The sequence below is a fragment of the Mus pahari genome, chromosome 4, assembly GCF_900095145.1.
Source record: "Mus pahari chromosome 4, PAHARI_EIJ_v1.1, whole genome shotgun sequence".
Lineage (NCBI taxonomy): Eukaryota > Metazoa > Chordata > Mammalia > Rodentia > Muridae > Mus > Mus pahari.
Window position 1 is genome coordinate 69768799 of NC_034593.1, and position 23248 is coordinate 69792046.

The window sequence follows — 23248 nt, forward strand, 5'->3', positions numbered from 1 at the left end:
AATCAGGCATTACTATTTACTACATAGAGTTAGAAATCTCAGGGCAAACTACTCCCATATGCAAGAATTTACCATTATCTAGGAAGAAGGAAGGTTGTGTTCTAAGGAGGAACCAGAGTAGATACTTACAACAATAGTTAGCTGAGTTACACCCATACACAGGAATTTATTATGGCCTAGGAGGAAGTGGACTATACAATAGACTTGAATAGGAACAATGGCAAGGGCACAAAGCCCTGGCTTGTAAGATTAAGCTGACCTTAGGTGGGGCTGCTTTTTATCCCAGTTCTTAACATTGAATTTTATCCCAGTTGGTTCCTGCCAGTCCTTTGTGTTAGCATTCCTCTGTTTTGTGTAAGAATCATTAAGCATCTGGTAACCTCATTGTACCTTGCCGAAGTGTCACCTAACTTCCCTATTTTTCTTCTGTATAAAAAGTCTGATGCTCGATTTGACAAATTACATTCAGATCCACACTGCCTTGTGTCGAGTCTGTTTGTCACCCCTCCTTCTCACCTATTCCTTGCCCACCTGCAACCAGAAGCTCGTTCCCCACAGATAGGAGACCCAATAGAGGTTAGACTGCAGCACTCATTCTTAATAGCTGAGTAGTATTCCTTTGTGTAAATGAACCACATTTTCTGTATCCATTCTTCTTTCATGAGACATCTGGGTTGTTTCCAGCTTCTGGCTATCACAAATAAGGCTGCTAGGAACATAGTAGAACATGTGACCATGTGGAATGGTGGGGCATCTTTTGGGAATATTCCCAAGAGTGGTATTGCTAGGTCCTCAGGTAGATCTATTTCCAATTTTCTGAGGAACCTCCCGATTGATTTCCAGAGTGGTTGTACCAGTTTGCAATTCCACCCGCAACAGAGGAGTGTTCCTCTTTCTCCACATCCTCACCAACATGTGTTGTCACCTGAGGTTTTGATCATTGCCATTCTGACTGGTATAAGGTAGAATCTCAGGATCGTTTTGATTTGCATTTCTCTGATCACTAAGGACTTGGTACATTTCTCTAGATGCTTCTCAGACATTCAAGATTCCTCTGTTGTGGATTCACAGTTCAGTTCTATACCCCCCTTTTTTTTCCCAACAAGCAGCTGAAAGAGTTAGATGCAGATATTTGTACCCAACCAATGGACAGAAGCTGCTGATCCCTGTGGAAGGCTGAAAGAAGCTGAGGAGGAGGGTGACCCTACAGGAGGACCAGCAGTCTCAATTAAACTGGACCCTCAAGATATCTCAAACATTGGACCACCATCCAGGAAGCATACATCATCTGATATGAGGCCCCTAGCACATATACAGCAGAGGACTGCTGGGTCTGGGTTCAATCAGGGATGATGGACCTAACCCTCAAAAGACTGGAGGCTCCAGGAAATTTAGAAGTCAGGTGGGGTGTGGGTGTGGGTGGAGACATCCTTTTGGATACAGGGGTGTGGGGAGGAGTTATGGGAAGTGGAACAGTTAATGGGTAGACTGGGATGGGGAGGGAAAATAAAATCTGGAGTGTAAAAATATAAATAAAATTAATTAAACCAAAGAGGGAAAAAAACAAACAAATAAACAAAAACAAAAACAAAAAAAAACAGAGTGTCTCTTCCAAGTGATTCAGCTGGTCTAGTCTTCTTCCAGGCAGCTTGACTAGTTTCTGCAGGCAAAGAAAGGGCAAGTGTCCTTCTCGTGTCCTTCATACAACCTTCCAGAAAAGGGTGTGGCCAAGATTAAATCTGGGTCTTCCTACCTCAAAAGATCTGGATTAAAAGCGTATCTTCTCAGCTGGTGTTGGCATGTGCACTTAGTGCCAGCACTTGGGAAGTAGAGGCAGGCTGATCACTGTGAGTCCAAAGCCAGCCTGGCTTCCAGGACAGCCAGGGTTACGCAGAGAAATTTTGTCTCTAAAAAACTAGAAGTGAATGACAGAGAGAGAGAGAGAGAGAGAGAGAGAGAGAGAGAGAGAGAGAGAGAGAGAGAGAGAGAGAGATCTGGATTAGAAATGGCTCTTCCCACTTCAAATGATGTCATTAAGAAAACAATCTCTCCATATGGATTTTATTCATTCCAGGTGTAGTCAAGTTGACAACAAGAATAACCATCACGAGTAGCATTCTGACTGGAGCAAAATGGAAACTCAATATAATTTTAATTTAAACATCTGAACATATATATGTATACACACATATATATTATATAATATATATAATTATACATATACATACATATATATAGAACATTTGAATTTCATCTTTTAAAAACTGTTATCTTAGTCACTGGTTAATTAGTTGGGTTATTTGTTTGTTTGGTTTCTTTAGGTCTTTGACTATTCTATATACATTTTCAGATGTACAACAGAAAAAAATGTACTCCCGTCTTGCAGGTTGCTTCTTCATTCAATTAACAATTTTCTTTGTTGTAGAAAATCTTTTAAATCTCACCAAGGTTGGAGGAGACAGATAAACTGTCCTTCACATAAGAACTTCATTAAGAGAGCTGTTAGTGCCACAGGGTCAACAGTCAAGACAGTACAGTATGCTTCCATAGCAAAAGGGACTTCAACCCACACCAGACAAGGCAAGGTCTCCAACCTTAAATGCTTCGGACAGAGGGGGTGGATTGTTTGACGAGGCCACAGGCTTCATTAATAAGTGAGTTACCAACATCAGTCAGGTTGCACTGGATTCCCAGACAACAGAAGAAATGGCAGGGATTTGGCCCTCATGAGAGCTGTGAAGGGAAAAACTTGGGGATCACATCAGCTCTTTGCAACAGGTGCAGTGTAGACAGAGGCTGCTGGGCATGTGGCCAGAGCCAGAAGGCAGCTGTTCCTGTAATCTAACTTGTCTAATGTTTGAGTCATTTCCTTAGCAACTGGAGTCTCATTCAAGCACTTATAATTACACCTTGAAGTGCTTGCCTGACTTGTTCCTCTAAGAGTATCAGATTTTACATTAAGACCTTGGCCCATTTTTTTTTTTTTTTTCAGAGTGAGAAATAGGAGTCTAGTTTCAATCTTCAACACATGGATACCCAGTTTTTTTCTCAGGACCATTAGTTGAAGAAGCTGTCTTGCCAATGATCTGACGATTATATTTGTGTGAATTCATTCTGTTTAGCTGATTTATTTGTCTGTTATTTGTCAGTCACCCCTTTACTGGATACTGTGACTTTTCGGCAAGTTTCATATGCTAAGTAATTTGAATAGTTTATGCATTGCAAGTTGTTTTCTTCACTGTACCGAAATTACTCTTGGATGGTCTGAGGTTTTTTGTTTTGTTTGTTTGCTTGTTTGTTTGTTGTGTTTTCTTAACATTTAAATATACAGCCCAGCGGGCCTGGAGTATCACAGTAGGTCCTCACACAAATCATTTCACCCTATAGACTAAGTCATCTTTGAGGCACCATTACTAGGTTCTTGAATAGAGGTAAAGAAATTTTTAAAAAAATAAGTGAGGTAACTAGCAAATGATAGAACTTAATTTCAAACTTATTGTGATCCAATTCCAAAATGTATGACTCAAATGTGGTTTCCTTGCTTTGAATGTGAGAGCAAATGACAGCGAGAATTACTGCAGCAACTTGTCTGCAGTTATGGATAGTAGCTCCAAAATAATTATTTGGAAGTGGAAGAGGACAGCACAAATTTCATGTTGTTTTTTCCTTCTAGCACTTTTTAAAAATACACACACACACACACACACACACACACACACATATATATATATATATATGTGTGTGTGTGTGTGTTTATATATATGAGTATATATATGAGTTTCTTTTGTAAATCTCATTTTAAAAAAATCAGTTAAATTCAAATATGGTCATTGGTAAATGTGATCAGATTATGTTTAAATCAGTAATTGCATGGATGTGTTTTCACTCAGGGACAGTAGAAAAATAAGCTGTTCTTTACTCCTCTGTTCAATTATTTGGACAAGAACATGCCATGTTGGAGTCCATTTGAACAATAGTCTGTTAAGTTTGCACAGTGTGGAAAATAATTTTCTCCAACAAATTTGGGTCAATAATTTTTCTTAAAATTGGATAAAGCAGCATGATAGCCAGGATGAAGAATGAAACCAGCTTGCTCAAGCTTAGTTTTCCCAAGCATAATATGATACAATACTGTGCCGGCTACTTTTATGTCAACTTGATATAAGCTAAAACCATCTGAGAGGAGAGAAACTCACCTGAGAAAATGCCTCCATAAGATTATTAGACTGTAGGCAAGTCTGTAGAGTATTTTCTCAATTATTGATTGATGATGAAGGGGGGGCAGCCCACTGTGGGTGGTGCCATGCTTGGATTGGTGGTTCTGGGTTTTGTAGAAAAACAGACTGAGCAAGCCAGGAGGAGCAAGCCAGTAATTAACCCTCCTCCATGGCTCCTGCATCAGCTCCCACCTCCAGGTTTGGACACCTATTTGAATCCCTGTTCTGACCTCCTTCAGTGATGGACCATGACATGGATGTGTAATGAAAATAAACCCCTTCCTCCCCAAGTTGCTTTTGGTCATGGTGTTTCATCACAGAAATAGTTAACCTTACTAAAACAAATACCAATCTGTTTTCAATGTGTGTTATATATGTGAGTGCAAAATCACCAGCTCTATCAAATTCTGCTTTCATTCATTTTTTTTTCTTCTTTGGCCTGACAGTGATAAAACTAGCTCCTTCCACATTAGTAGGGGTCACTCAACCTCTATCCACAGTGATTAGGCCAGAGCTTTTCCTACTGTGCTTCATTTACCTGACTCCCTCAAGAGTTACCACAGCCTTTCATTATTAGTTTAAATGTCACAAAAATATAACCCTTCCAGGTTAAACAGCCAAGAGCTATTATTACTCTTTTCCCCAACAAGAAGAATTTGATCTCATGTCCACACTCATCATATCCTGTGGTATAGCAGGCTTATCATTGAATTTGTGAGTAGATGGATTTAGTGCTTTTACTTGAAAAAGAAAGCAACATCTTTACCCAATGTCTTAATAGAAAGCCAAGGAGGGAAAAAAAAAAAAAAAAAAAAAAAAAAAAAAAAAAAATAAAAGAAAAAAGGAAAATGTACTTTCACCCTCGAATTTTCTGGAATTTGCCATTTGGCTGGAGATGGAGAAAGTGTTGGATGCTAATATATGGCAGATATTGCTCTATTATTATCAATTGCCATATGTAAAATTATAGAGACATTAGATAATAAGTGTTGGGTCTTGCCCGCCTCCCTCTAAGCATTGTATTGCGCCCCTTGCAGACACGCTAAGAGTTGCTCCCCGGATCTGGAATACAGAGTCCTGGATACAGTGTCCTCAGACTGCCCACTGTCAACGCCCACTCGTCGCCCGGACCAACCACCAATGTCGTCACCGCCCACTCGATTGGACCCACCTTCTGGACACAGCTCCGCTGAGGACCAGACCGGACGCCATTGTGCCATTGAAAGATTGAGAGAATGCGACATTGAGAGACACACTCAGCAGAGACAATGGGACATGCGGGAGAGGGTTGGGTTCTCCCGCGTGTAATTAATAAATAATGTTCTTTCTTGCAGGTCATCTCTATTTTAAAAAGTTTAGCTCTTCAGTACGAACCCAGTCCAAGGTGTTTTCTGCCCACGCAGACAAGGCGCCTGTGCGTGACGCAGAAAAACACAGATAAATTAATTGAGTTTGGTAAAAATACATAAAGAATGGCAATAGTCAAACTTTCAAATGAAACCTTATCAAAGCTGATAAAACATTGCTTTATTTACTGCTAATATTTTTTATTTTAAGTAACATGTTTTAGTCATAAACACTCAAAAATAGATAAGTCAAAAGCTCAATATTATTTTTTACCTTAAAGCTATTCATACTTTTTAAAGATATGATTCTATAGCACTTTAAAATACACAGGTTATTTCAGATGAAATGATTAATGACTAGAAATAGTAGTTCAAGAATCTGCCGAAGACCTGACTAAGAAAAATAGATTAACTGCAAAGGGACTCAGTATGCATTTTTATCTAAAAGGCTTAACTGAGTGATCATAACATACAAGCAATAAGCAGTACTTGGAAAGGTGCGGAACATCTTCAGTCACAGTGTAAATGCAAGTTAAAATGCTTTGAGATTCTATCTCGCTCAATCTGAATAGCTTCCAGCCAGAAAAAAAGTGACAGGTAAGGATGAGAAAGAACATTCTCCAATGCTGGAGGCAAAGTAACTGAGGCAGCCAATGTGGAGAAGCTTCAAAAAAGTTAGAAACTAACCTACTGTTTAAGCCACCAAAGGATTTTAAGTCAACACTCACCACAGATACCTGTACATCTTCATTCTCTGCTTCACTCTTCACAAGAGCCAGGGTGCTGACTGAGCCTGGCATGATAGGACATGCCTGTGTATATTTAGATCTAGTTTCTACATACAAAAGAAAGCATGGAACATTTCTTTCTCCCTCCCATTACCCACTCTTGTTCCCTCTTCCCCAACTCTTTGGTCCATTCCTCATTCTAAATAGTCTCTCTCTTGCTTTCATGTCTAGATTCTGCATAGAAGAGGAAACTTGTAATTGTAATATTAATCCTTCTAAGTCTAACTTATCTTGCTTAATGTAGCAATCGCCACATTTGACTCATTTTTAGTCTTCCATATCGATTATTAAAACTCCATTGTGGATGTGTATTATTTTATGTCTGCATTCATTCTTTGTGAATATCTTGGTTGGTTCCCATTGTGATAACCAATTGTGAATGGTGCCATGATATCCATAGGCATGCAAGGGTCCTTCTGGAGTGTTAAATTTGTTTCCTTCAGCTATGTACCCAAGAGTGGGGTTGCTGGGTTTCTGGTGGTGGTGGTTTGGGGGTGATGGGTTGAAGTTTTGTTATTTTTTAAGGAACCTGCATATTAATCTCTATAGTGGCTGCAGTAATTTACTCCCATTAGTGATGTATATAGGTCTTCCTTCTTATCCTTGACAACCTTCGTTGCTGTTTTATGTCCTGATGGTAGTCACTGTGACTGAAATGGATGGATTTTTAATGCAGTTTTGATCTGTATTTCCAAGATAGCTATAGTAAGAAATAGGTTTTTCTCTTCCATTCTTTGCATCTACTTAGCATTATCTATTCAAAGCATTTATTAATTGGATTGATGCTCCCTTTTCTAGTTCTTTGGATATTCTAGATATTAAGTCCCTTTCAGGTATATGTCTGGTAATGATTTCCCACAATTCTCTGGTTTATCTCTCTGTCAGTTACTTCACTTGTTGTGCAGGGTCCTTTTAGTTTCATGCGATACCATCGGTGGATGCATCCTTGTATTTCTTGAGCTACTGTAGCCTGATTCAGAATGTCCTTGCCTGTGCACACATCTTAAGGTGTTCCCCTGTTTTTTCCTCTAACAGTATCAGCTTCAGGTCTTCCACTCAGGACTTTAATCAATGTGGAGCTGGTGTTTGTGTATTGTGAAAGGTAAGTATCTAGTTACTTTCTTCTACATGCACAGATCCAGTTTTCCCAACACCTCTGTTGAGCCTGCCTTTTCTCAAATATGAATCTTTGGTCAAAAAATTAGATGAAATAGTCACCTAGATTTTGATGTGGATCTTCTATCCTTGGCTTTTGGTCTACACGTTAGTTCATAGGTAAATGTGTGTATAGTCCTCTGTGCCATAACTTGAAATCAGGTATGTCCATACCTCCAGAATTGTTCCTTTTGTTCATAACCAATTTGACTATCTGGGCCTTTTACATTTCTATATAGACCTAATTAAGAGCTATTTCTTCTATTTCTATGGAGAATGTCATAGGATTTTTATGGAGATTACATTGAATCTGTAGATCACTTTTGGTAAGGTAGCCATTTTTACCTTATTAGTTCTTTTAATCCATGACAACAGTGAGTCTGGACTAGTGGTTCTCAACCTGTAGATCACAACCCCTTTTGGGTTGAAGGACCCTTTCACAGGGGTTACATAGCAGATGTTATGCACATCAGATATTTACATTACAATGTATTACAGTAACAAAATTAAAGTTATAAAGTAGCAATAAAGGGTAACCATGGTACACACCTTTAATCCCAGCACTTGGGAAGAACAACAGTATCAACCAACCATAATCTCAAAGCTCTGAAGGATTAAACCATCAATCAAAGAGTACACATGGAGGGTCTCATGGCTCCAGCTGCATATGTCACAGAGGGTGGCCTTATCTGGCATCAATGGGAGGGGAAGCCCTTGGTCCTGTGAAGGCTCCATGCACCAGCATAGGGAAATGCTAGGCTAGTAAGGCGGGAGTGGGTGCGTGGGTGGGGAAGCACTCTCATAGAAGCAGGGGGAGGGTGGAGGAGATAGGGGGTTTGCACAGGGGGAACTAGGAAGGGGTATAACATTTGAAATGTAAATAAATAAAATAACCAATGAAAATAAAATAAGTGATTAAAGAAGTATGTAAAAATAAAAAAAGAAAAGTATAATTTTGGTTTTTTTGGGGGAGGTGTCACCACAACATGAGGAATTATATCAAAGGGTTGCAACATTTGGAAGGGTGATAAACAGTGTTATAGAGTCTTGACTTTCTTTGTTGTTTTTTTTTTATTTTTATTATAGAAACTGTTTTTGTAGAATAACTCCAAATGTTTTCTCTGAGGTTATTGTACATACGATTGTTTTCTTGATTTCTTCCTCATTGTGTTTGATCTTAGGGCATTAAAAAGTTATTGGTATTTGTATTGTATGTGTACTTCTACTTTGATAAAGTATTTATCAGCTAATACTTCCCTGGAAGAGACCTTGGGGTCTTTAAATTAGAAGGCTGGATCATCTGCATAAAGTGATGCTTCTTTTCTCTCCTTTCCTATTTTTATAAATTTTATTTCTTTCTCTTACCTTATTGCTTTTGCTGAATCCTCAGACTTTGTATCCAACATGAGAAGAGGATATGCCACGCCCACTCCAGTAGTGACTCGCAACAGGTCTGAAAACCTGGAAGGCAGTCCTGAGGCAAATGAGTTTCAAAAGAAACTCAGCCTCCTGGAACCTTGCATTCCAATAGCTAGGAATGCCCCAGATTTGTCCCTGCAATATCTTGGAGGGTCCTGCATGCTTTCTTACAGTATTTTNCTGGATAAGAGTTAGAAATCTCAGGGCAAGCTTAGCAAAGCATACTTTTAGAATCTTCATTACAGCCAAGTTACTTTCATATGCAAGTATTTACCAAGGCCTAGGAAATGGGGGGGGGGGGTTGTGGTATTGCACTATTGATGAGAAGGTCGGCTAGAGCAGAACCCCAAAACAGGTTTTTCTGCTAGGCCCAAAGGAACAGCATAGTTGGATAACAATTAACACCTGGCTTCCTCCTCAAGCTGCCTGGTCCCACCCCCTGGTCTTTTGTTGTATTCAATCCTTTGTCTTGTGTCACTGTAACTGCGGATGTATCCTGCCCTGCTTTACTTGTTTGTTCTGTATTAAATATGTGGTGCTCATTTTAAAGAATGCACTCAGTTTACACACTCTCTCTCTCATGTGGACTGTTTGTCACTTGCCAAACCCTCGCTCATCTGCAACCGATTCCCCGTTCCCTGCAAACAGGAGACCCCACAAAGGAGGCAGTCTGTGGCATGGGTACCCTTATTACATTGCTAATTTTAAAGAATTTCAGTTTTTCTCCATCTAGTGTAATGTTGACTTTGGATTTACTGTACATACCTTTTATTAGGTTAGCATGCTTCTACTATTTCCAGTCTTTTCAACAATTTTTATCATGATGAAAGACTGAAACTTTTCAATCGCATTTTTTGAATATTTTGAAACAATTGTGTAATTTCTATCCAAGTGTATTTATGTGTACTATTACATTTGCTGGTTTGTATCTATTGAACTCTCTTGCATCCTGGGATGCCAATCATTCCATAAAGTGTTCATTTTAATGTGCTGTTAAATTTGATTTCTATTTATTCTATTGAGACTTTTACATCTGTATTAAACAAAGAAAGTCTCTCATGGTTTTGTCTTAAGATAGCAAATGAAATTCTAAGAGTTACAAGCTCTAACAAGACATTCATAGCCAGTATTGGTAGAGAAGAAAATTCAAATTAGCCTAGCACCCATAGGTGACCAATTAAAAACAAGAATAAGAGAGGAAATGTCAGATACTAAAGAAATGGAAGAATAATAAGAATGGCTAAGTCAGAATAGAGAAGTATGATGGGGGAATAGTCCACAGTCTGTGCTCTTGCTTCAGGTAAATCTTTGAGAACGTGTAGCTCCAAACTGTAAGAATCTCTGCTTTTCCAAGACAGTTTGACTTGGGGACTGAGGTACACTTTTTAAATTTAGAACAAACCTAAGCCCAAATGTTAAGCAACACTTTTTGAAAATTACCCCAAATTACCTTATTATTTGGAGTTGAGTGACCTTAACTTGAGTCGCATTTTAAATGAGAAGCTTTCAGTGTAGTCAGATCCATATGTGTTCTACCTCCATTGTTAAACTCATGATTGTTGATACTTGCAAGTGAGACGTTTGGAAATATGTACAGGAAAATTGGTGTGTGTCTGGGTGGGTGTGGGGGTGTGTGGGTTTGTAATTTCTATAAGAGCTACTCACAGTTAGTAATTCTCAATCTTTGAACTAAAAACCCAGCCACATTTCTCAAGGGTAGTAAACAGCACACAAAAGTACTTTCTGCTTCTTGATTTCACAATAGAAATAATCAATTAGATTTTCCTCAATAAATGTTCTAGAGAGATGTATTGACCCATAACATGTTAGACACCAAAATTATGGTGTCTTATGTAAAACCCCTTCTTCTCTCAATTCTGACACTAAGTTAGCTTCCTATTCCTGGAGCTAAGCACTCCACAACATAAGAGTACTTCTATTTCTCAAGATAGCTGAAAGTTCCAAATTGTCACTTAATGTCACACCTATTAGTTTAAAGATGTGAAGAAACTCTCAAACTGTTTCAGAGAGCACCACTCTCTCATCACCTACAAGTTCTCCAAACATCACTGTTTAAAGTCATTTACAGAAAATTCACAACAAAGGAATGATTGGTTGTACAACTTGCTATTAATGAGGGATTCCATCATCACTCAGTCTTCAGTCACTTTCTAGAGTTCAGGAAAGTGGAGCTACAGTTCCAATCTTCTAAACATGCCTTGAACTTTCTGTCTATTAGTCTCTGGCCTCACCTTCTAACAGACCCATAAGCATTTGAAGGACATTTATCACTCCAGAGACTCCAAGAGGTTTGTGAGGTGTGGTCCAGAAACTAGGACAAAGCTAATATATGGCAGCAGGATGTATTTATAAATTTCAAAAAATAATATTATACTTTACTTATGCTTACAAAGCACACTTGAGAGAAGAAAAATCTGAAAACACGCTTCTTTATGCTACACTTGTGATTATGTTATATATGCTATTGAACTTTTTCATAACCTATGTGATTAGAGTTTTTCTCTCTACAATTTAAAGCATTTGATATTGATCAAAAATAAACCTGACAAAGAAATTATTTTAGTGACTTTATGCATCAAGCTTACATGTCAAATTGATATGTCAAAAACTCTTCGACGGCATTTTCCTTTTGAAACAAATTGAAAGTAGGGAAAGAGAAAAAAAAAAACATGGAAATTCTGTCTTGACTGATACTAATAAATAGTTTTAAACCCAACTTCAACACAAATGAAGAAAGTTGCCTTTAGGGTAGAAGGTACAGAGGGTGGAAGTGGGTGGGAGGGGGAGCACTCTCATAGAAGCAGGGGGAGGGAGAATGGGATGGGGGTTTCCTGGAAAGGGGAAAACATTTGAAATGTAAATAAAGAAAATATCCAATAAAAAAAAAGACATGTGAAAATATGAAAAATAATGAAAGTGCAAAAAGCAAAGGAGAAAAATGTCAAAATATGTCAAGAGAACACAATAAAGTCATAACATTCAGAGAGAGAGAGAGAGAGAGAGAGAGAGAGAGAGAGAGAGAGAGCACTTTCTGAAAAAGACCTTGGTGGAGGAAATGAAAATGAAGAGCCATTGGCATAAGGGAAGGTGTGGAAGAAATGTTGCTGTAGATCCTGCTACTACTTCTAAAAACAGGAAGTACATAGGCATCTTCACTGTATTTATTATATCAAGATAAAGAGAGAGGAAACTATGAGAAGATAAAGACAATGAATTACTTTAGCCAGAGTTCTGGGGGGTCAAAGATTGAGCCCAGCCATCCTCAACGAGCTGGCTCAACACTCATGGTCTAAAAGCCAATTAAAATGATGAGTAGCAGTAAAATACAGTGAAAGAAAAGATGTTTTAATGTGGCTTCAGTGGGAGAAGGGAAAAGTAAGGTGGTCCAGTTTATTCCCAAATTTTATCTTCAGGCCACCAATGTGAGGTTTAACCTTAAATAGAGAACAAGATCAGTGTGTAACTAATCTTGTTATATGAAGGTATCGACCCTTCCTCCCCATCATTCATTCATCTTTTTGTCCTCTTGGTCCTGTAAAATGATCTGGGAACTTATTAGAACTGCAGAAATCCCTCCCTTGGCAACTATTTCCCTTAGCTGTCAATAGTCCTCAGTTTGTTTGTTTGTGTGTTTGTCTCCTAGCATGAGATTCTTGATGTATCCAATTCTTTCCAGATCATTGTCTCAAAAGTCTAGTAACCAAGAGAGGAGCACAAGTCTCCCTATTTAGAATATTTTCACTCCTCCTATGATAGTCACCATTTCAGGAAAATCTACCTTACAATATAGCACACTGGTGTCCTGCTTACAGTAAATTAAATACATTGGGAAAGTCGAACATGCTGGAAAAGACTTTAAGAATTCTCTCATCTGCTAAGACTGAATCCACTAAAGAAAAAAAGTAATTCCCTTTCTTTCCTCCTCTCAGTTTTCATTCTCCAAACTCAGATCTGCAAGACAGAAGACTAGAAAGTATAACCACACCTGGACAGATTTTTATCATCATCTATCCTCAACCCTCACATAAAATCATTTACTAATCATTATCTCAGTATTGGACAAATTCACCCATTCAAAACCATTAAATGCCCTTTAAACGCCTCTTCCTATCCCTCTCCCTCTTCTTCTCCCTTCCTCACCCTCTCTACCTTACAAGCAAAGATTTATGAATCTTCAGGCATTGATCGATTATTAGACAGTGTCGCCCTCCAGTGTTAGGGTGTATACTTGCTTGTGCATGTGCATTATGTGTTAATTTGTGTAACTATGATAAAATACATGACATAAACAACATAAAGAAAAAGTCTACTTGGGATTGTGGTTGCAAAAATCTCTGTTCATGGGTATCAGTTCCATTGGTTCTGGGTCGACAATGAGGCCAAGCATCTACAGTGGGAGCATATGGCAAAAGCCACTTACCTCTGACAGACCAAGAGCAGAGAGTTAGTGAAGAGCACGGCTGTAATTAGCAACTGTATGTCCCCAATGACCTGTCTCCTCCACCCATAACCACCTCCTAAAGTTTCCAAAATTATCAGCAGAGGGCTGAGTGCTTGTGGTGGTTTAAATAGAAATGGCCCCCATAGTCTCAAGTATTTGAATGCTTGGTCATTAGTGAATGATGCTACTTGAGAAAGATTGGGAGGTATGGCCTTGGAGTAGCAGTGGCCTTGTTGGAAAAAAATGTGTCACTCAGGTTTGGGAGTTTTAAGGCCCCAAATTAGTCCCACTGTGCTTGCTTGCTCTCAATCTCTCTCTCTCTCTCTCTCTCTCTCTCTCTCTCTCTCTCTCTCATGCTCCTTATGGCTCCAGATGTAGAATTCTCAAATTCACAGTAACTCTGATTACTCTGCTACAATACCATATCTTCCATGCTTCCTGCCATGGTGACAATGGATGCTTAAATCTCTGAACTGTAAGCAAGCCCCAGTGAAATGCTTTCCTTTGTAAGAATTGCTGTGGTTATGGTCTCTTTTCACAACAATAGAACAGTGACTAAGACAGTGTTTCACATGTGAGTCTATGGGGAAATTTCAGGTACAGACCATAATAGCCCCATGAACATTTATTAATACTTTTGTGGGTTTTTTTTCTGTTAAGGCATTCTTAATTAAGTCAGGCAAACTTTCAGAGGATGAAGAAAACCCTCACTTATCCTTACAACATCTATAACCCCAAATGTTATTAACTAAAAATTAGACAAAGAGCTCATATGCACACATAACTTTATAGAACTCTCCTAAATCCACCATGATCTCAAAATACCTGATCTCAGAACATTTGGATGGCTCAGACAGAAAGATCATATTTTGTACTATATAATGACCCTCATCTCTAAAACCAAAAAAAAACCCAAACACCTTTGGGGAGGGGTTCAAAAAGATTTCCTGACACCTAGACAGAATGTTGTCTCCTCTGTGCTGTTTATTCTAAAATACATGTCATAAAACAATTATAATCATTAAAAAGTAAGCAATAACTGAAATGATAACAGGTAATAACTGGGATAAGTTAAAACATGTAAATAGTTGCCTGCTGGTCTTCTCTTCTCCCTCTGTTCCACCAGATCTAATCCCCCAGTCTCATTCCATGCTCTGCGGCAGAACGCCTCAGCCAGCCTTCCCTTTCTTCCTTGTTTCTATAACCTGTGGATCCCACAGATCTTCCCCCTTCTAAACTTTCTCGGTTGCTGCCCAGTCCCCAACCCCAGCAGATATACTCTGCTAACCCAAGGTCCATTCCTGCCAGGGACACAAGTAGGATGATAGAGGATCCTCACCTCTGCTTCTCCAGACCCAATATGCCCAGTCTCTTCCCCAGTTTTATAGCAGAAACCCTGCTGCAACCTCCCTTTCCTCTCTACCCCATCCCCAAAGGATCACAAAGATCTCCCACAATCTTCCTTCCCGAAACTCATGGCATTATACCTGTCTTCAACACCAGTAGACATTCACTAGAAATACACCAGATGAGTAGGCTATGGAAACATGTAAGCCAACTGATGACCTTCCTCTCCTCCAAATTCAGTCCTGCAGTCTTATCTCTAGTACTGCAACAAAATGCCACTTGCAGCTTTCACTCCCCCTGACTGCATCTCCTGTGGATTTCACATCCATCCTGTCCTAAGCACCTCCCCCACCTTACCAGGTCCCAACTCAAGCAGGCACCTCCTGCTAACCACTGGTCACACCTACCAGAAAACCAGGTAGGCTTCCTGCATATCTTCTCTTCTCTCTCTGTTCCTCCAGAACCAATCCCTCAGTCTCATCCCAAACTCTGAAGCAGAACACCTGTGGCACCCTCCCTTGCCCCCATGTTCCCATCACCTGTGGACCCTACAGATCAGCCCTTTCTAACCTCCCTAGCTATCTGTAGACATTCCCCTCTCTATCTGTTCCTCTAATCTATATCCAATCCCCAATTCTATACCCTGTGCTATAGCACATCCTATGAGGTGACCTCTATTAGTTTCTAATAGCTCTCCCACTATTCCAGGAAGACAAAATAAGCAGATCCTGATTGAACACTCTGCTCTCCTCCCTCCTGTGAAACCCCTCAGACCACTAGCCTATCCTCATTTATAAGTGTTAGCTACCAATACCAAGAAACGCATTTTACCTGGAACCTGAGCAGCCAGAACTATAGGTATCCCTGGGGAAAAAAAAAATCTCCTACCAAGAAACACGCACCCGTCATATTCTCAGAAATTTCAGAGAAAAGGCAGAAACCAAGGATCAAAACATCTACCTACCAAAGACAAGACAAATCCAGAGACTGATACCAAGACCCCTAATCATGCCAGTTCCAGATGCCTAGACACCAGCATAAGAACACAATCAGTAACAGGTAAGACATCAACATAAGAACACAATCAATAACAGGTAAGGTAATATGTCTCCACTAGAGCCCAGCTATACAGCCACAGCAGGTTCTGAATATTCCAACACAGCTGAAGCACAAGAAAAAAATGTGGAAGTTGCCTGTATGAAGATAATAGAGTTCCTTAAAGCAGGAACTAATAAAACCCCTAAAGAAATGCAGGAAAACACAAATAGTGGAAAGAAACAAGTAAAACAAGTAAAATATTAAGGCCTGAAAATGGAAATCGAATCAATAAAGAAAGCGAAAATTGAAGAAGTTCTAGAATTTATACATGAACTGCAGAGGTAAGCTTCACCAGCAGAATACAAAAGATGGAAGAAAATCTCAGGTGTTGAACATATGATAGAAAAAATGGATAAACCAGTCAAAGAAATTGTTAAATGAAAAAATAATTTAAAAAAAAAACACTCCTAGAACAAAACATCCAAGAAATCTGCAGCACCATGAAAAGACCAAACATAGGAATAATAGGAATAAAGAAAGGAGAACAATCTCAGCTCAAAGGCCCAGAAAATATATTCAACAAAATCATGGAAGAAAAGTTTCCTTACCTAAAGAAAGGGGTGCCTATAAAGGAACAAGAAAGATAAAAAACGTGAAATACATTGGACCAGAAAAGAAAGTACCCTTACTACACATAAAATAAAGCACTAAACATAACAACAGACACTGAGGAAATCCAAAGAATCATAAGGACATACTTGAAAAACTTGTATTCCAACAAATTAAAAAACAAAATTACAGAAATGGATAATTTTCTCAATAGGTACAACTTACTAAAGTGAAACCAAGATGAGATAAGCCATTTAAATAGACCTATAATCCCTAGTGAAATAGAAATAGTCATTAAAATCTCCCAGCCAAAAAAAGTTCAGGTCCAGGTGGTTTAAACAAAGAATTCTACCAGAATTTAAAGAAGAGTTAACACCAATGCTCCTCGAATAATTCCACTAAATAAAAACAGAAAGAACATTGTCCAATTCAAAACACAATTATTCTGATACCCAAATAAAGACCAAAGAAAGAGAATTAACAAACAAGTTCCATTATGAATATAAACACAAAAATATTCAATAAAATATTTCCAAAATGAATCCAAGAACACATCAAAATGATCATCGGACATAATGAAGTAGGCTTTATCCCAGACATGTAGGGATAGCTTAATATATGAAAATCAATAAATGTAAACCCACCATATAAATAAACTGAAAGACTAAAACCTCCTGTTCATTTCATTAGATGCAGAAAAAGCCTTTAACAAAATTCAATACCCCATCATTTATAAAAAGTCCTGGAGAAATTACATAGAACATATTGAAACATAATAAAGGCGATTTATGTCAACCCTATAGCCAACGTCAAATTAAATGGAGAGAAACTCAAAGCAATCACACTAAAATCAGTAACAGGATGAGGTTCTCCATTATCTCCATATCTGTTCAATATAAGAATTGAAATCTTAGCTAGAAAAAAAGACAACTGAAAGAGATCAAGGGATTCAAATTGGAAAGGAAGAAGTCAACATATCTTTATTTGTAGATGATATGATAGAATATGTAAGTGACCCTAAAACTTCCACCAAGGAGTTCCTACAGGTGATAAATACTTTCAACACTGTAGCTGAATATACAATTAACTAAAAAAAAAAAAAAAATCAGTAATCCTCCTGTATACAAATAACAAACAGACTGAGAAAAAAATCAAAGAAACAACACCTTTCCCAATAGCCTCAAATAGTATAAAATACCTTGTAGTAAATCTAACCTGAAAGACTTGAATGATAGAGACTTCTAGTCTTGGATAAAAGAAGTTGAAGAAGATACCAGAGGTTGAAAAAATTTCTCATGTTCATGGATCAGTAGAATTAGCATAGTACAAATGGACATCCTACCAAACGCAATCTACAGCTTCAATACAATTCCCATCAAAATGTAAACACAATTCTTCACAGTACTTGAAAGAACAATTCTCAGCTTTATGTTGAATTACCAAAATCTTAAATAATAAAATAATAATCCTGAACAGCATACACAGGCTGGTCCAGGGCCCCTGACACATATATAGCAAGGTCTGCCTGGTCTAGCCTCAGTGGGAGAAGATGAGCTTAATCATCCTCTAGAGACTTAAGGCCCTAGGAAAGGGTTAGGTATAGTAATGGGAAGCACCCGCAAGGAGGGAAGGGGGAGGAGGAATGGGATGAAGAACTTTGGAAATGGGGACTAGGAGGGGAGACCTTGACTGCAATGTAGATAAATTAAATAACTAAAATATGTAAAAAATCATGAACAATAAAAGACCTCCTAGAGTTTTCACCATTCCAGATTTCAAGCTGCATTACATCGCTAGAGTATTAAAAAACAGTATGGTATATGCATAATAACAGACACATTGATAAATTGAATCAAAGTGAAGAACTAACATAAACTCAAACACATATGGACATCTTGTTTGTGATAGAGGACATAAATTCACACTAGAATAAAGACAGCATCATCAATTAATGGTGCTTGTCAAACTGGTATGCTTATAGAAGAATGCAAAGACATAGTTATCATTTTGCATAACACTCAACTCCAAATATATCAAAGGCCTCAACCTAAAGTAAGTTACACTGAACTTTACAGAAGTGAAAGTGGTTATTGGCACAGGAAAACACTTCCTGATCAATAAGCTGACAAATAAGCTGCTGACAGAATGTGAAAAGACTTTTTATCAACTCCACATCTGATAGATGACTAATATCCAAAATATTTACTGGACACAAGGAACTACACTTCAACAAACCAAATAATCCAAATTAAAAATGAGCACAAAGGACACTGGCAATAGGACAAAATGGCAACCAACAGATTCGGAAAAGATCTTTACAAATCCTATATCCAATAGAGAGCTAATATCCAATATATACAAAGAACTCAGGAAGTTTAGACCTTATTAAGAAATGGGTACAGAGCTAAACAAAGAATTTTCAATTGAGGAATATCAAATGGCCGAGAAGCACCTAAAAAAATTGTTCAACATCCTTAGTCGTCAGGGAAATACAAATCAAAACAACCCTCAGATTCCACCTCACACCAGTCAGAGTGGCTAAGATCAAAAACTCAGGTGACAGCAGATACTGGAGGGGATGTGGAAAAGAGGAACACTTCTCCATGATTAGTGGGATTGCAAGCTAGTACAACCACTCTGGAAATCAGTCTGGAGGTTCCTCAGAAAATTGGACATAGTATTACCTGAGGACCCAGCTATACTACTCATATACCCAAAAGATGCTCCAACATATAACAAGGACACATGCTCCACTATGTTCATAGCAGCCATATTTATAATAGCCAGAAGCTGGAAAGAACCCAGATGTCCTTCAACATAGAAATGGATAAAGAAAATGTTTTACATTTACACAGTGGAGTACTATGCAGCTATTAAAAACAATGACTTCATGAAATTCACAGGCAAATGGATAGAACTAAAAATTATCATCCTGAGTGAGGTAACCCAATCACAAAAAAACACACATGGTATGCACTCACTGTTAAGTGGATATTAGTCCAAAGCTTGGAATAGCCAAGATACAATTCAAAGACCACATAGAGCTCAAGAAGAAAAGACCTAAGTGTGGATGCTTCAGTCCTTTTTAGAAGGGGGAACAAAATACTCATGGGAGCAAATATGGAGACAAAGAGTGGAGCAGAGATTGAAGGAAAGTCCATCCAGACACTGATCCACTTGGGTCTATATCTCATATACAGACACCAAACCCAAACACTATTATGGATGCCAAGAAGTGCATGAGGACAAGAACCTGGTTAGCTATCTCCTGAAAGGCTGTGCCAGAACCTAACAAATACAGAGGTGGATGCTCGCAGCCAACCATTAGACTTAGCATGGGGTCCCCAACAGAGGAGTTAGAGAAAGGACTGAGGAACTGAAGGTATTTGCAACCCCATAGGAAGAACAACAATATCAACCAACCAGACCCCCCTCCCCCATGAGCTCCTGGGACTAAAACACCAACAAAAGAGTACACATAGAGGGACTTATGGCTCCAATCACATATGTAATGATGAGTATGGCCTTGTTGGGCATCAATGGAAAGAGAGGCCCTTGGTCCTGTGAAGGCTTGATACCCCAATGTAGAGGACTGCCAGGGCAGGGAAGCTGGAGTAAGAGAGTGTGGGAACTCCCTCCTAGAAGCAGGGGAAGGGAGGATGGGATAGGAGGTTTCCAGGGGAAAACTGAGAAAGGAGATAACATTTGAAATGTAAATAAAGAAAATGTCTAATAAGAAAAGGTTTTTTTAAAAATGAGGTACAGATCTAAACAGAGAATTCTCAAAAGAGAAAACTCAATTGACTGAGAAACACTGAAGAAATGTTCAACGTCTTTAGCCATCAGGGAAATGCAAATCAAAACTGCTCTGAGACTCTTACACCTTTCAGAATGGTTATCATCAATAATGTAAGTGACAGCTCATGTTATCGAGGATGTGGACCAATGAGATCACCCCTCCACTGCTGACAGGAGTTCAAGCTTGTGTAGTCACTATGGAAATTATTATGGTGGTTCCTCAGAAAGTTGGAAATCAATCTACCACAAGATCTAGTTAGACGACTCCTGGGCTTATACCCAAGGGACACTTCATCCTACCACAGGGACACTTGCTTAATCATGTTCGTTGTTACTCTAGTCATAAAAGCCAGAAAGTGGGAACAATCAAGATGTCCCTCAACAACAACAACAAAAAATGGACATTTGAAAAATGTGTACACACTGGAAGATTTCTCAATTATTAAAAAAAATGACATCATGAAATTTTCAGGCAAATGGGTGAAACTAGAAAAAACATCCTGAATGAGGTAGCCTAGACCCAGAAAAAAATACATATGGTATATATTCACTTATATGTATTAGCCATTAAATAAATAATAAACAACCTACAATCCCTAGACCCAGAGAAATTAGGTAACTAAAAGACATATGGATCTCTCTGGGAAGATAAAATAGAATATATTTTATGGATGGATGGGGGCTGAGGGTCAGATGGAAACAGAAGGATCAAATGGGGAGGGGTGAGAAGCTAGGGTTGAAGGAAGGAATATGGGGAAAGACAGTTGGAACTGAAAAGCAATTGAGAGATGGCATGGAAACCTAGTATGGTGTAAACTTCCTAAAATATATGAAAGTGATCATAATGAGGTTTCTTGATAATGGGGTAGATGGAGTCTCAGATGGTCACCTCCTGTTGACACATTTTCCAGTTTTGGGCCTGGATTGCATTTAATTGTTGGCCATTTGGGTTACATAGAAATCCCCCAAATAATCCAAGCTAAATAATTTCTAAGACAAGTTTGCTCTTTGCAAACTGACAGCATGGCCAATTGCTGAGAACAAAACATATACAACTCTTTGAACATAGAGAAGCTGAGTTGGTACATTCATGGAGCCTTCATCCTTACATTCTGGTGTCTTTGGTGCTGGAATATACTTTGCAGACTAACAAAGGAGAGACATAGACACCAACCCAACTACAAAACCTTTGACCTAAAATTTGTCCACCCTGCAAGATTTTCAAGCTACAGTGGCACAGAACATGAAGGAATAAACAACCAATGTCTGATTTTACTTAAAGCCCACTTCACAAAAACAACCCATACCAGTGACTGCTTGGTTAACCAAGAACCAGAGACTTGGGATAAAAACCAAGTACTATTTGTCTAAAAAAAAGTATCAAAAATGATTTCTAGTGATATTCTTCTATACTCAGTGTCTTATTCAGTCATCATCAGAGAAACTACCTCCTGCAGCAGATGGCAACAGATGCAGACACTCACAACCAGACACTACTTGGAGAAAGAATGCTTGGAACATGTAGCTCTAAATAGGGAGTTTCAATTGTATCCTTCCCTGTAGGACGTGGGAAACCCAGCATAAGAGAAGGTGGAGAAAGTGTAAGAACCAGATGTGGTAGAGGACATTAGAAGAAGAAGGTGCTCTGAATCAACTAAGCAAGGCTCATATGAACTCACAGAGACAGATGCAGCAAGCACAAGACTTGCTCAGGTCTATATCAGGTCCTCTGTATATATTACAGCTTTCAGTTTAGAATTTTATGGGACCCTTGCATATGTGAATGAGTAGGTCTCTGATTCTTATGCCTTTGCTTTATCTTATATTTTATTTTGCCATGTATGGTTATAATCTCTTAGAATCATGTCCTTTTCTAATGAGAGACAGAAAGGGAGTGGATTTACAGGGGAAGGAAATTGGGGAGAGACCCAGAGAAGTAGAGGGGAGGGGAAAGTGTAACCAGAATATACTATATGAAAAAAGAATCTATTTTTAAATAAAAATGAAAAAAGAAAAAATTATAAGTGTAAAATAAAAATTCGCTTACAGGAAAAAAAAAAAAAATTAAGCCAAATGGCTGCAGTACTGGAAATCGAACACAAGGACTCATATACACTACACATATACTCCATCATCACACCATGTGCCCAACTTCCAAATATGGTTTCAATGAAATAAGTCCATGGAGAGCCACTCATCAGATAAAGGAAGCTGGTACCAAGCTTGACTACTTGTGTTCAATTCTGAAGAACTGCATGACACAAAGGGAGAATAGATGCCCTCTAGATGTCCTCTGACTCTGTCTCTCTATCTCTGTATCTGTCTCTCTGTCTCTGTCTCTGTCTCTGTCTCTTTGTTTCTCTCTCTGTCTCTCTGTCTCTCTCTCTCTCTCTCTTGTTGACACACACACACACTATGATACATACACATATAAATGAACAAAATAAATAAAATAAAACATTTAGAAATCATGACATCATGGGAACCAGCCTATGGAGGTGGTTTAGCCATACTAGCAAGAGTACTACAATTTAGAGCCCCAGAACCCACATATATGTCAGTTGGGTATGGCAGGCTACCTTTTAAATTCTAGTCTTTGAAATAAAAGCATTGGGTCCCCTGAAAAAGCAGTTACTAAATCTAGTTGTACTGCTAAGTTCTGGTTTTGATGGAAAGACCCTACCTCAGAGAACAGGGTGGAAGAGCAATTTCAGAGGACTCCCAGCATCAACCTTAGACTTCCATATACATGTGTGCACACAGACACACATGCAAGCATACTCCTAAACATGCCAATATACCACAGATGCATACACATGAAACAAAGAAAAAAATAAAAATAACTGTAAGACTTTCTTATTATATCAAGCTTTGGTTGAAAAGCTATAATAAATAAAAATGATAAATAAATAAATCTATAATAAATAAAACTGTCTGAGAGACTTCCCAATATTTCATGAATGCATTGAAATAATTTGTGGCAGAAGTGACACTGTCAGTCTATGGAATAAAGGGAAATTGCTCAGCAATTTCTAAAAAATAATAGGGTAAAAAGGAGCTCAAAATCAC